The following is a 12,917-nucleotide window of genomic DNA, read 5'->3' as shown; positions in this document are numbered from 1 at the left end:
AGAGTCCTGACATTTCCAGGCAAGCTAAAGGGAAACCGCAATAAGAGGTCCAGAGACAAGTATTGCCGCTTTCACTGTGATCACATCCATGACACATCTAATTGTTACGACTTGAAGCAACAAATAGAATCTCTTATCGGACAAGGAAAGTTGCAGAGATTCGTCAGCAAGGAAAGAATGGACCCACCACAAGAGTAGGTTGCCTGACAAGAGAATGAGCGTCCTAAGCTGCCCGTAGGAGACATAAGAATGATTGTGGGAGGCACAGCGGCCTTTGGCTTGTCGAAAAAGGCTCGTAAGACTTACATTAGAATGGTTTAGAATGTCCAGCTGATGGGCTTTGTACCAAAGATGGCGTGAATTGACATCTCCACCATAATAAGAGTAGTTATTTAGATATGACCTGTGTATATATTTGTCACTACAAAACTACTTTTGTAACCAAGTCCACAAGTGGATGGGTTCATTATTAAGTCTGCAAGTGGACGAGTTCATCCCATTGGGATGCCTTAAAATTATTAAGTCCACAAGTGGACGGGTTTAATACAAAGTACACAAGTGGACGAGTTCATCCCATTAGGATGCCTTAAAATTATTAAGTCCACAAGTGGATGGGTCCATCCATTGGAATGCCTTAAAAGTATTAAAGTCCACAAGTGGACGAGTTCATCCCATTGGGATGCCTTAAAACTATTAAGTCCACAAGTGGACGGGTTTATTATAAAGTCTACAAGTGGACAGATTCATCCCATAAGGATGCTTTGAAATTACTTAAGTCCACAAGTGGACGAGTTCATTATTGAGTCCACAAGTGGATAAGTTCATCCCATGAGTATGCTTTGAAATTACTTAAGTCCACAAGTGGAAGAGTTTATCCCATGAGGATGCCTTAAAATGATCAAATCCACAAGTGGACAAGTTTATTATTAAGTCCACAAGTGGATAGATTTATTATTAGGTCCTCAAATAGAACTAGTTCATTGTCATGCCTAAAGGAGGACGAGTCCACCAAAGCAGACGAGTTCATCCTAGTTATTTACCAAGTCCTTTAAGGGACAAGTACATCCTAACATATAGGCACAAGAATGGATGGACATATGCATATCAACAAATAAATATCAACACACATCCTAAAAGCAACGGATATAAAGTAATAAAAATATACCATAAATAAAGTAAAATCTTTACAAAAATATACACATGCTAAATGACACTTAATATTGTCTGGAAATTGGACGAAATACATAACAAATTATCCTTAAAAATAAAAAAAGCTAAACTAAGGGGTCTTGGGCATCCTAAACTGAAGGGTTTTCGTCGTCTTTGGAAGGAAGATCCTGGGCGTCCTAAAAAGAAGGGTTTTCAGCATCTTGAGGAGCTTCAGTGGATGGGATCAATGGAGTGACAGGCTTCTCCACAATAGGTTGAGCAACAACAACACCATCATTTTTTGGATCCCGCTTTGATTGGGTGGAGTCGTCGATCTCCTCAAAGATGGTGTTGCCAGCAAGAGTTGATGGTAGGGAGTCATCTATGGTGACCTTGGATAGATCCAAGTGTGGGTAGATGGACTTGACCTACTTTAGGCAATCCTCAAACTCGTCACCACAGTAGACGGCACAAGCGTCAATGAAAGGCTGTGAAGCCTTGAATATTGTTACGGTGTTAGCCCTGGCCGTCCCTGCCTGCCCACAAAGAGCCGTCAGCTCCTTCTCCAAGGTCGCCTTGGCCTCTTGCTCCTTTTCCCACTGACGGGTCTCTTCCTTCAACTTCTGATTCAACTCCGTCACCTCCTTGTTGAGAGTACAGAGGGTGTCCTTGTATTGATCCTGTTCGTTGGTCAAGGTTTCATTACGCTTCTTAAGACGGCTGATTACCCCCTCCTCAGTGACTCACCTATCTTGAAGATCCTTCATGCACACCAGCGCCTAAAAATGAATTACAAACCGTAAGTTGATGAATAAACATTAAAGTAAAATTTTCCAGGAGAAGAACATAGCCTGGAGAGGTCAAAAATATCTGACGCTCCCAGGTCATCTGTCTCCTACGCGGCACAAGGATCCAAGTCCGTCCCCCTGATGATTGATTCAACCATCTCGACGGCATATCCTTTATGCATAAGAAGATGACGGGTTCCCTGGGTGACGGGGCCTGATGATGTCATTAAGCCTTTGCTAGCTTCTTGGCTCGGCTCGGGAGGCGACGGCTTCTTGGGGTGCTTCTCCCCAGGGTTGACTGATGCTTTCTTAAAAGGACAGTCATCCTTCCCATCAGTTTTCCTTTTAGGTGCCCCATTCTCGACGACCTTAGGGGCTGACGAGGACATTCCTTCCTTCCTCTTCTCCTTCTTCTCCTCCTTCTTACGCACAGTAGTTGACGCCCTCAACGATGCCCTCATTCTAGCTGCCTCCATTTCTGTAAAGGACAAATGATGGGAGTTAAACACAAATGACAAGGAAACAACAGAAAGAAATAGGTAATGAATGAAGAACTTACGCCGACGAGAGTAACTATTCAGCCTATGTGCTGTAGGTGCCGGCTCTGGACTACCACAATAGGCGTGCAGAGTATCAAGAGTGATCAGGTCCCTGCACTTCCGTTCCTCGAATGGAATCTCAAGAAAATGACGTATAAAAGCCTCCTGCTCGTCAGTTATGTGCGGACGAACATTGGCTGAAAAAGAGGAACGATGACGTTAAATACTTAACAAATAAATAGAGAAAGAAGTAAAAGAAAAAAAAAATGACAACATTAAACCTGAATCTTTGCAATACCCCAAGTATTATTGAAGCCATGGGGCATTGTAACCCACTCCTTTAGATGACATACCCAATCCATCCCCTGAACAAAGAAATATCTGCCCTTCCAATTCCTATTGGAATCAGGCATATCCGACACAAGCCTAAGCTCTTTCTTTCATGCGGCAAAGTGTTATATCCCTTGGGACGAGATGATGTGCTGAGGTCTATAGCACCAAAAGAACTCGTCCAGCAAAAGCTGATGGTTCCCACCACTAAGACGACCCCATAAGATCTCAGCTCCAATTAATATCCTCCAAGCATTGGGAGCAACCTGGCTGACAAATAATCCAAGAAAATCGGCCAACTGACGGTGCAATGCCGTCAGTGGCAATCTCAGTCCTGCCGCGAACATTGCATCGTACATGCCGACGTCCACGGTCTTCCTCGAGTAGCACTTCTCAAACTTCCCAGGGAGACAAATTGGGATATGGTCAGGAATTTGATAACGGTCCCTTAAATTCTTAAAGATGTTGGCCATCATCTTCGGCTTGAAGTCATTAACAGTCCACATTTTGGGGAAAGTAAATGGATGAGTGTGGCCATCCCCGGGGCTTTCTGAACTTCCTCCTTCAGAGGTTCCCCCGTCAACTTCACCCTCGTCCCCGTCATCCTCTCCCTTCTCCCTCCCTCATCACCCTCGTCTCTCTCTTCTTCCTCACCTTCCCCTCATCATAACTTTCCACTTCGTCGTCAGGAGAATGGGCGAACGTTTCCCTCTCTGACGACTAGGAAAAGCCCTCCTCGGGCTTATGACCTAACTAGAAGACTTCGTCGAAGCCTGCACCCTCATGGACTGACGACTATTCACTCGTCACTTCTCTAGACATCTATTCACCTACAAGCGATAGAGGTATTCTAAGAACCTAAGTTGGCGGTCTCTCTAAAGAAGTAACGACCAACTAGGAAAACGGAAATAAAAGATAGAATGAAAAGAGGAAAGGACTTACGGGATTAGTAGACAGATCCTTGAAAAGTGACGGGATCAGTAAGATGATGGCAACAAAGGCGACAATATCAGCAAGTTGACAGAAGTGAAGTTGACAAAATGACGAGCTCTCTCTGTTAAGATCAGCAATGATGAAATAGGAGAAATGAGGGGAGGAGGTGGGATATATATAGGACGAAAAATGCACGGGAGACGAAGCGACGCTCTTGTTCAAAAACGAGGCCAACTAGCTTGTGCCACATGTACTAGCATTTAATAATGGCTGCTCGAGGAACCATCAATAAATACCCCTTTCTTTTTCCCTGAGTAAATAAAAAATAATAAAAAAGTTGCAAATCAAACTCCATAATCCGTCAGTTAGAGCTGACGGGGCTATGGAGTAGGGGGCAGCTAATAAGGGCATAAACGACAGTTCCACCTCAAAGCCGATGGCTATGCCTTGAGATCAACTACACTTGAATAAGACAACTAGAATGCATAGACGTGATAAGAAGCTGACGGAAGGAAGCTGATGGGGTTAGTAAACCTTTGACGGGTCTACACCAATTTGTATTATCCCAAATTTGTTATTGTGAAATTTGTTTGTCGTCGCCCGTGGATGTAGGCTATTGCCGAACCACGTAATTCTTAGTGTTTTGTGTTTATTTTCTTTTGGATTTATTTTCTTCGTTCCTATTGTTAATTTGGAGATCTTTCACAAGCCTAAAATATTTTCACAATCAATCTTGGTAATTTGAGCTTCCGTTATTTTACAACACTCCTACCTCATAGGTGCAAATGACTCTATTTTTGAAGCACTCAAAAGTTGCAACGTAATTAGTTCCCCAAGGTTGCCCCAATATGGACCATACTCGGTGAAAGCAATACCTTTGGACATTCCAATGACCTTGGAGGCTTTGAATATAGGTTGGCTAGCAAAAACGGTGTCATGGGTCTTTAAAAATAGCTCAGCAGCTTGGGAAGATGAGGCCACAATAGTTGGGACATGGCCAAGCCGCAATGGCATTATAGGTCCGTATTTTTGGGCTAAGCTTTGGAGGGCATCGGGCACGGCATAGGAGGCTACCCAACATGTGAAAGTTACTGATAATTAGTAAAGGTCGAGGACCTGGTGGGAGTTTACACTCAATTTTCGGGCGTGATAGGATGTGTATAAATGTCCAAATGGATCGAAGTAGTTGCAGGAAAATGACTACTATTAATGGAGACATTTTGGAAATTGAATTGGTGAGGAAAGTGTAAGGTTGAATTTAATCAACCATTTTGTTGAATTTATTCCGTGCCAAATTTTCTTGTAATTCAGCATTTAGAAACCCTGTATTTAGGTGGGAATCATGTAAGGGTAGTGTTTGAGAGAGTGTGAAGAAAAAGCTCAAGAGTGTGCACTCAGCAGGGCCTCGCGATTGGATCTCGCGACTTGTATATGGATTGTATCAAATGTCTACTGGTGTAAATGAATAATTATCAATGGTTATAGGTGGTGATTAGGGAAAGCCAGCCCAAAATAAACAAAAACTAACTCAACAATTTAGAACTTGGCCTAAAACAAAAGAAAAATTAGTTTTGAGCTAAGCAGGAAAAGTCCAAATTTTTGAAAAATATATTAGTCCAAAACCGTTCAAACCGCACCTTGTTTATTGCACCACACCTATGACCGCAAAACTGAGGTGCGGTGCGGTTATGATTTTGGTCAAATCGCTCTACAAAGTGCGGTGCTAAAAATAACCCAAAACCACATCGAACTACACCACGAACACCCTTAGCTAGGAGTGTAATGAGTGTTTTTTTAATTTTTAAGATATGATTTCCATTCTATTGTTGAAATCATGTCTTGCAATGTAATTGCAAATGTGTTTTGAAGACATAATTTCAGGATCAGTATTGAAGACTTGATTTCAACTTCGAAATCGTTTTGAAGCCACCATGTTCAAAAAGGCGCATGTTACAAATTATTTTAGGAATTTACCTTGTATGTGTGAGCAGAAGTCCCCAGCTTATAACATTCTATTTATAAGAGCACAAATTACATTTGAATCCAAAACAACAAGTTAGAATAATATATTATTCAAGGCAACTTGAGTTGATTTGATGTTCCAGTGTTTTCAACTCTTCCTAGGGAAGTATGGAACCTTTTCTTTTGGCCTGGAAAATAATTAGACGAAGACTCCAATAATGAGAATAAAAATCTTGGCCTTACATTTAGTGGTCGAGCATAAACTTGAATGCTAGGAGCACACTTCTTCTAATAAGTAAATTTTTTTTTTCGAAAATTATTATATTGCAATTGGATTACATATTTAATTGAGTAGGCGATAAGTTGGCACAGCATACAAGTGCTCGGCTCTCCGCATTGATAGCCCAAACTTCTCAGTCATGTCCAAGTCATTAGGCAACATGCCACTTGGAAGGTCCCAGTGAAAGCAATGCAATAATTGAGCTAGAACATATTTGACAGTTGTAAGACCTAGATGTATTCCAGGGCACCCTCTTCGACCAGACCCAAATGGGATAAGTTGGAAGTCACGTCCCTTGAGGTCTATATTACTATTTATGAATCTTTCAGGATAGAATTCTTCCACATTATTAGACCACACATAAGGATCTCGTCCAATAGCCCAAAAATTTATTATTATGCGTGATTTCTTGGGGACATAATATCCATTTAATTCAATGTCCTCCATGGATTCATGTGGGACTAGTAATGGTCCAATAGGATGTAGTCTTAAGCTTTCCTTCACTACCATATCCAAGTATGTTAAATTTTCCAAATCTGTCTCCTCCACCATCTTATTCATCCCTACTACATGTTCCAGCTCTGCTTGTACTTGCTTTACCACCCGTGGATGCCTCAAGAGTTCAGAAAAGGTCCACTCAATTGTAGCAGCTGAAGTGTCATATGCCCCTGAAATCATGTCTACTGTGATGGCCTTTATTTTTGTTCGATCCAATATGTATGCATGCTCATCATGGGGATTCATGGGTTGGTTCATCAAAGAAAGTAACGTGTCTATAAAGTCCATTTGACGATCTTGTTGACCACTTGGAATGTTTTCATGCTCCTTGATGATATTCTCTAAGACTATATCTAGAGCCCTGCTAGCCTTCTTCATTCGCCGTGTCAATCCCTGATGGCATTTGAATGATAGAAAATCACTAAGTCAATAACAACAGTTCTCAAAACATAAATAATTGAGGAAATATTTTTGTTTGAAAGTGAAAGAGTTTTGTTACTGTTTCACCAATTTCACTAAAAATAAATCTAACAAATTAATTGATGTGGTAATTATTTGTGGATGGAGCTACATTAGCACCTCATACTAGTTGAAACCACCTCAATTCCTTAATTGAATGCTTGATTCAAAAAATAAAAAAACAAACAAACAAACCAAAAAAAGGTGTTTAGTTAATTTTTGGAATACTGTTGTGAATTCTATTTTATTATTATTTATTATATTATATCCATTAAATCTTAGTAATAGTTTCTATTTAAAGGAGGAGATAGAAAGTTTGAATCAAAATAGTAGCATGATTTATTAATTTAAAAATTAAATTATGAAGTCAAAACACATGAATGAAATATATGTTAAATTATCCATCTGTTGTTTTCAGATTTCCACAAGGTTTAATGAATCTAATTTGTATGAATTTCTAAATGAAAATTGTTCTTTATAATTAACCCAAATAGAATTTGGCTATGGAAGTGGGCAACAATTAAGAGCTAGCCAATAAAAAAATCGTAAAGTTTAAAGATTTGTAAAAAATTAATTCAATGCTTATTTTTTATGATTTTCATGAGCTTTCCAGTTTGAGATTTGGCTTTTGCTTTGAAGTTTGAAGTACGAACCGCTAAGCGTGACAATTTTGGACCAGCAACACTGCTTACAGAGAAAATTCTGAATTTTTAAGGTGGCCGCAGAAATTGACTTGAAATGTAAAGCCTAAAAAGAAAAGTCAGAAGTATTGATTTTTCCTTTTTAGATACTACAAGCAATAAATCAATGGCTGGGATTTCCAAATGGAGGACGAAGTTCAGTAAATAGAAACAAATACAAACCTGTAGATCTAGTGCCCCGAGGTAAGGAACATAATCTGCAAGATTGAAAGCCCCCGCCAAGCGAAAGGTCTCCTCAATAATCGCCTTCAAGTCGAATCTGTCATCTCTACTTCGCCCAAATATCATTCTACATGAGGTTTACTCGATAAGATCACAAACTTTTCTACTAAGGTCCACAACCTCGTGCGCCACCGCAGCGTTTTTGAGTGACTGCACCAATGATCCTACCTCCGCCTTCCTCATGGGTGCAAATGACTCAATTTTTGAAGCAGTAAGAAGTTACAACGTACATATTTTCCTAACGTTGCGCCAATCTGGACCATACTCGGTCAAACCCAAACCCGTGGTACCATAAGTCATGTACTTAGAGAATTGGAGTTTAGGTCTGCCAGCAAAAATGGTATCATGGGTCTTTAAAAATAGCTCTGCGGCTTGGGGTGATGAGACCACAATAGTTGGGACATGACCAAGCCTCAATGACATGATAGGTCCGTGTATTTTTGCTAAGCTTTGGAGGGTAAGGTGTGGGAGGTCACCTAGCATGTGAAGGTTACCGATAATTGGTAAGGCCCAAGGACCTGGTGGGAGTTTGCGCTCATTTTTTGGGCGTAATAGGATGTGTATGAATGTCCATACACATCCAAGGAGTAGTAAGAGAATGGTTAATGTTAATGGATACATTGGGACTGTTGGGAATGGGCAAGTGTGTTTGGGGATTATAAGCTCTTTTGAGTTTGGAAAATCCAAACCATGACACGACTTTTGGGGCAGAAAATTTGTTACATGACGTTGCATGAGACATGAAAAGTCATCATTGGCTTCTCAGTTTTGTCAAAATGTCTACAATTCCAATTCTAAGATAACACGTCTCTAGGACGGTATTTCTAACTGAAACTCCCAACCATTTTGGAAATATCTTTCACGATAAAATGTCTCCTAGCAGCCAGTAGACCAAATAATTTATATTTCAACTTAATAGCTAGACTAATACTTTGGTTGGGTAGAAAAAAGGTATGATGAAAATGAGTTAGAGATAACAACTTTGGAAAACTCCAATTAACAACTTTGGACCACACTACTTAAAAGAGAAAATTCTGAATTTTTAAGGTGGCCGCAGCTGAAATTGACTTGAAATGTAAAGCCTAAAAAGAAAAGTCAGAAATATTGATTTTTTCCTTTCTGGATACTATGAGCAATAAATCATTGGCTGGGATTTCCAAATGGAGGACAAAGTTCAGTAAATAGAAACAAATACAAACCTGTAGATCTAGTGCCCCAAGGTAAGGAACATAATCTGCTAGATTGAAAGCCCCCGCCAAGCAAAAGGCCTCCTCAATAATGGCCTTCAAGTCGAATCTGTCGTGTGTCTCATCTAAGTTTTTAATTTTTGTGACAAGTGAATTATTGGGTGCAAAAACCAAAGAGTTTAGATTCAATTAGTTTTTAAATATATATATATATAGCCAAAACTGAAAGAAAATCCAATTAAATTCTATATTAGAGTCTAATTTTGAGCCACTTGTCTCATTTAATTTTCAAATTTGTATGTCAAGTGAATTATTAGGTGCAAAAAAACGCAGTCATTAGCAATATTTCATTGTTGGGTCTTTTTCTAAGATCATTTGTGTGAACTTTGAAAGAACTCCAAGTACTTACACCTTGTCCCCCCTCTAGTAGTAAAAAGGACCTTGATAACGCCATGGGTTATAACGCCACTTGTAAGGGAGATATCTCCATGGAGAGTCTTTAACAGAGTAGTTAATATATCATAGAGGGACACCAATTACCCAAAAGACTTAGTGTAAGTTTGAAGGATTTCTCTTTAAACTAGTTTGTAAGGGAAATAACACTTGTGGGGTATAGGAATTTAAGTAAGGTAATTGTGCCACGTGTCACACCCATGGCCGAGGGGGCCATTATTGTGCTGAGGAGGGCACACCCTCGGACAATAAGGCCACGTCAGTGGCATGTTACTAGATGAGATCACACTATAGAAAAAGAGCTGCGGAGAAGGGGTTAGCCCTAACATGACTGAAGGGACGGTGGATGCCGCCACATTTAATGCATCCCACAAAACTTCCTGGCTACATTTATGTGGAGAAGACCCCTGAATAGTGTTGCCTTGGCTGCTGCAACTCACATGGGGCTTGGAAAGGTGTTTAATGAGACAAACACTCAAGTAGTAGCTTGAACGATCAACAAATGGGGGGCCAAGATTATCTAAAGGAAGTTATATAATGTAAGAGACCCTCCAGGGGAAAGGATCAAAAAATCTGTAAAGAAAACACTGTAGCAACAAGAATTGAAATTGCATCCTAGTTTAAAAGAAATATATATTGGGACCGCTCTCCTTGGATTTTGCCGAGGAAGGGTTTCTTTGCACAGAGCTTGTTTTTCTTTACTTTCATACTATCTTTGATTCATTGTGCATGCTATTGGACCCATTGAAGCCTAGCTTTTAAGCCCACTCTTTACAAATTCATTGTGTTGGGCTCTTTGGCCCTTAATCCATTCATCTTTTGGGCTTAGGAGCCAAAACCTCCCCTTACAACACTAATTACCCAAAGCTTTTTTTTTTTTTTGACCTCTTAAGAATGTGCCACCTCAACTATACACCCTCCACAATTTTACAGTTTATTTTAATTTTCAACTGAATACTACATGACATGAAATCTTTGAAGAAAAAAAAAAAAACCACTCTTTACTAGCTCTATTTCTGTTGCTCTTGTTCACTTTGCTTTCTCTAAACCCTAACAAACCTGAAATTTCTGATTCCAACAAACATTTCATAAATTTGTAAAATTTTTGGGATTACCAAAAACAAAACCAAACCCTTAAAGTATGGTTGGTGTTTTAGTGAGGCCTTTGCTATTGGAGAGATTCTTAGAAGTTGAAGTTCTCAAATTAGTGAATTCATCAAAAGTTTATTCTCTTGGGGTATGTTACTTTGTCTAAGCCTTTTTAATGTGATAGTATATTGTCCTATCCCGTTAAACATCCAGGACTTAGATTTGCTACTAGAAGAAGATGAGCATTGCATTTCGTGTCCGAATGAGCATTTACTTGCTAAATGTTCATTGTAGTCATTCTTTAATGATTGATCTTGTTTGATCAAGATATGCTTACAAGTTTTATTGTGTTTACAAACTTGATTGCATTTTACTTGCTCATATACGTACCTTGTATTCAACTTGTCATAAGCTTAATGAAAGTTTTGTTTGTTTGCAAGTGTTTTAGGTTATAGGTATATACGTGCAAGTACTTCATAGCTTCTAGATTAGGTGTGAGTGAGTTTTGCCACTGTTCCCAAACTCACATTTTAGTCTAGAGTTTGTTTTAGGGGTTTTGTCATGGAATAGCCAAAGGGGGATATTGTAAAGTTGTAATTTACAACCTTGTGTTATGTTGGCTTTAATTCTGTGCCAAATTTGATTGTAACCTTATTCAATCATTTTGTACCCTATATTTATTGTGTGATTTGATTGTAAGGGTTGTGTGATAGAGAGAGAGTGTGAAAACTCAAGCTATTGAAGACTGAAGAGGTTTTCGCAGGTAGCTCACAACTTAGCATCCCACGAAATGATGCATGTGCCCTGCACATGATTGGAATGCGAAGAGTCAGTATAGATGGAGATAGCTGTGTTTTTGAAAGTTATTTTATACTTTCGTGTCTTTAGGTTTTTTTATCAAAATACATTTTTGTGTCTTTCTTCAGAACTTGGTTCAAAGGATGTTTCGCGAAAAGCTCATAACTTAGAGCTTCCCACGAAATGTGTTTAAGGGAAATAAAACTTTTTTGTCAATTCATACAGAAAATCTCGCTACTGTCTCGTGAGTATTTCACGACTAAACTTTTCTCGTGAAATGGTTTTAGGCAAAAACTGGAATTTTTTCAATTTCGTACAGAGGCTATCGCGACTGTATTGTGACTAACAGCATCTCGCGAAAGTTTTTGAGCTTCAATGGCCATTCTGGCGACTGTCTTGCGATTGTCACGCTACTCCCTAACCCGCAAAAAACGCGTGTTTTCAGTTTTTATGTAGCAGATGTGACATGTTTTCAAATACTCTTAACTTCCCTCGCATTGCCTCTCTCGAGCCTCGCAACCGAAAATCTTTTTTTTACACAAAACCCATCATTTTCATGCAGAAATATTTGCAAAATCACTTCAAGATATGTTTTCCTAAACATTATCTTCATTTTTGTCGTAGTTTATGCAGATTTTAGCTTAGGGTTTTAAAAAATTGGGGATATTTTGAAAACTGGGTTGGGGTTCTTAATTTTGTGAAATTTTTTTCAAAATTTTGATTGAGCTAAGTCCCATTTGATGTTTGTGTATCTGTGTTGGCCCCTTGAGGCATTCTAAGCTTGTATTTAGGCGGTTTTCACCATGTTCATGCATTGTTCATAGTTGGTATTCACTGTTGCATGCTAGGTGTTTGACAGAATGTCCTAGTGACATTTTTGTGTTGTATTGGTTTCTAATAAGTTCCAATACTTGGGTTTCCTTTCGATTGAACATGCTAGCCATGTTTTGGTCATTGGATGTGTGTTTTACACATTGTGCCCATTTTGTCCCTCACATTGCCATGCCATGCATCACTAGGCACACCTTATGCATCACATGCTGCACACACATGCATCAGCACATGCATAGCCCTGGCACACACAGTCACAGTTACTTCATTCATGCACTATGTTATTGTTTACATGGTTAACTCTTATATCATGCTATTTTGTGTCTATTTGCTCTGTTTTGAGTTGTTTTTGCTCTGTTTTGAGTTGGTTTTGCTCTGGTTTAGGATTGTTTTACCTTTGTTTTGAACTAACATGTATCTAATCCTGTTTTTGTGTTCTGTGTTTGTGTTTTTGCATTTGTTTCTTTTCTTTTCTGCGTTCCTTTGTGCAGATGTCTCCTACTAAGCATGCAGCTCCTAAGAGATCATCCTCCAAACGTGCACGCACTAATTCTGATAACTTCAGGTCTGCTGAAGCTGATATGAAGTATAATGACTGCTATAAGGATAAAATGATCATCATGGAAAGGGTCGTACAAATGGAATCACTTAAGGACACTTTCATACCTGAAGTGTTCAAGGACAGGACATGGACAAAG

General features: G+C 39.3%; 1 pseudogene; it reads right to left on the bottom strand.

The window, feature by feature from the left end:
• Window positions 1-5,920: 5,920 nt before the first annotated feature.
• LOC115965296 lies at window positions 5,921-8,518 on the bottom strand (annotated as a pseudogene).
• Window positions 8,519-12,917: the final 4,399 nt, after the last annotated feature.

This window comes from Quercus lobata, chromosome 10 (genome assembly GCF_001633185.2).
Source record: "Quercus lobata isolate SW786 chromosome 10, ValleyOak3.0 Primary Assembly, whole genome shotgun sequence".
Classification (NCBI taxonomy): Eukaryota; Viridiplantae; Streptophyta; class Magnoliopsida; order Fagales; family Fagaceae; genus Quercus; species Quercus lobata.
This window is presented reverse-complemented; position numbering and strand designations above follow the sequence as displayed.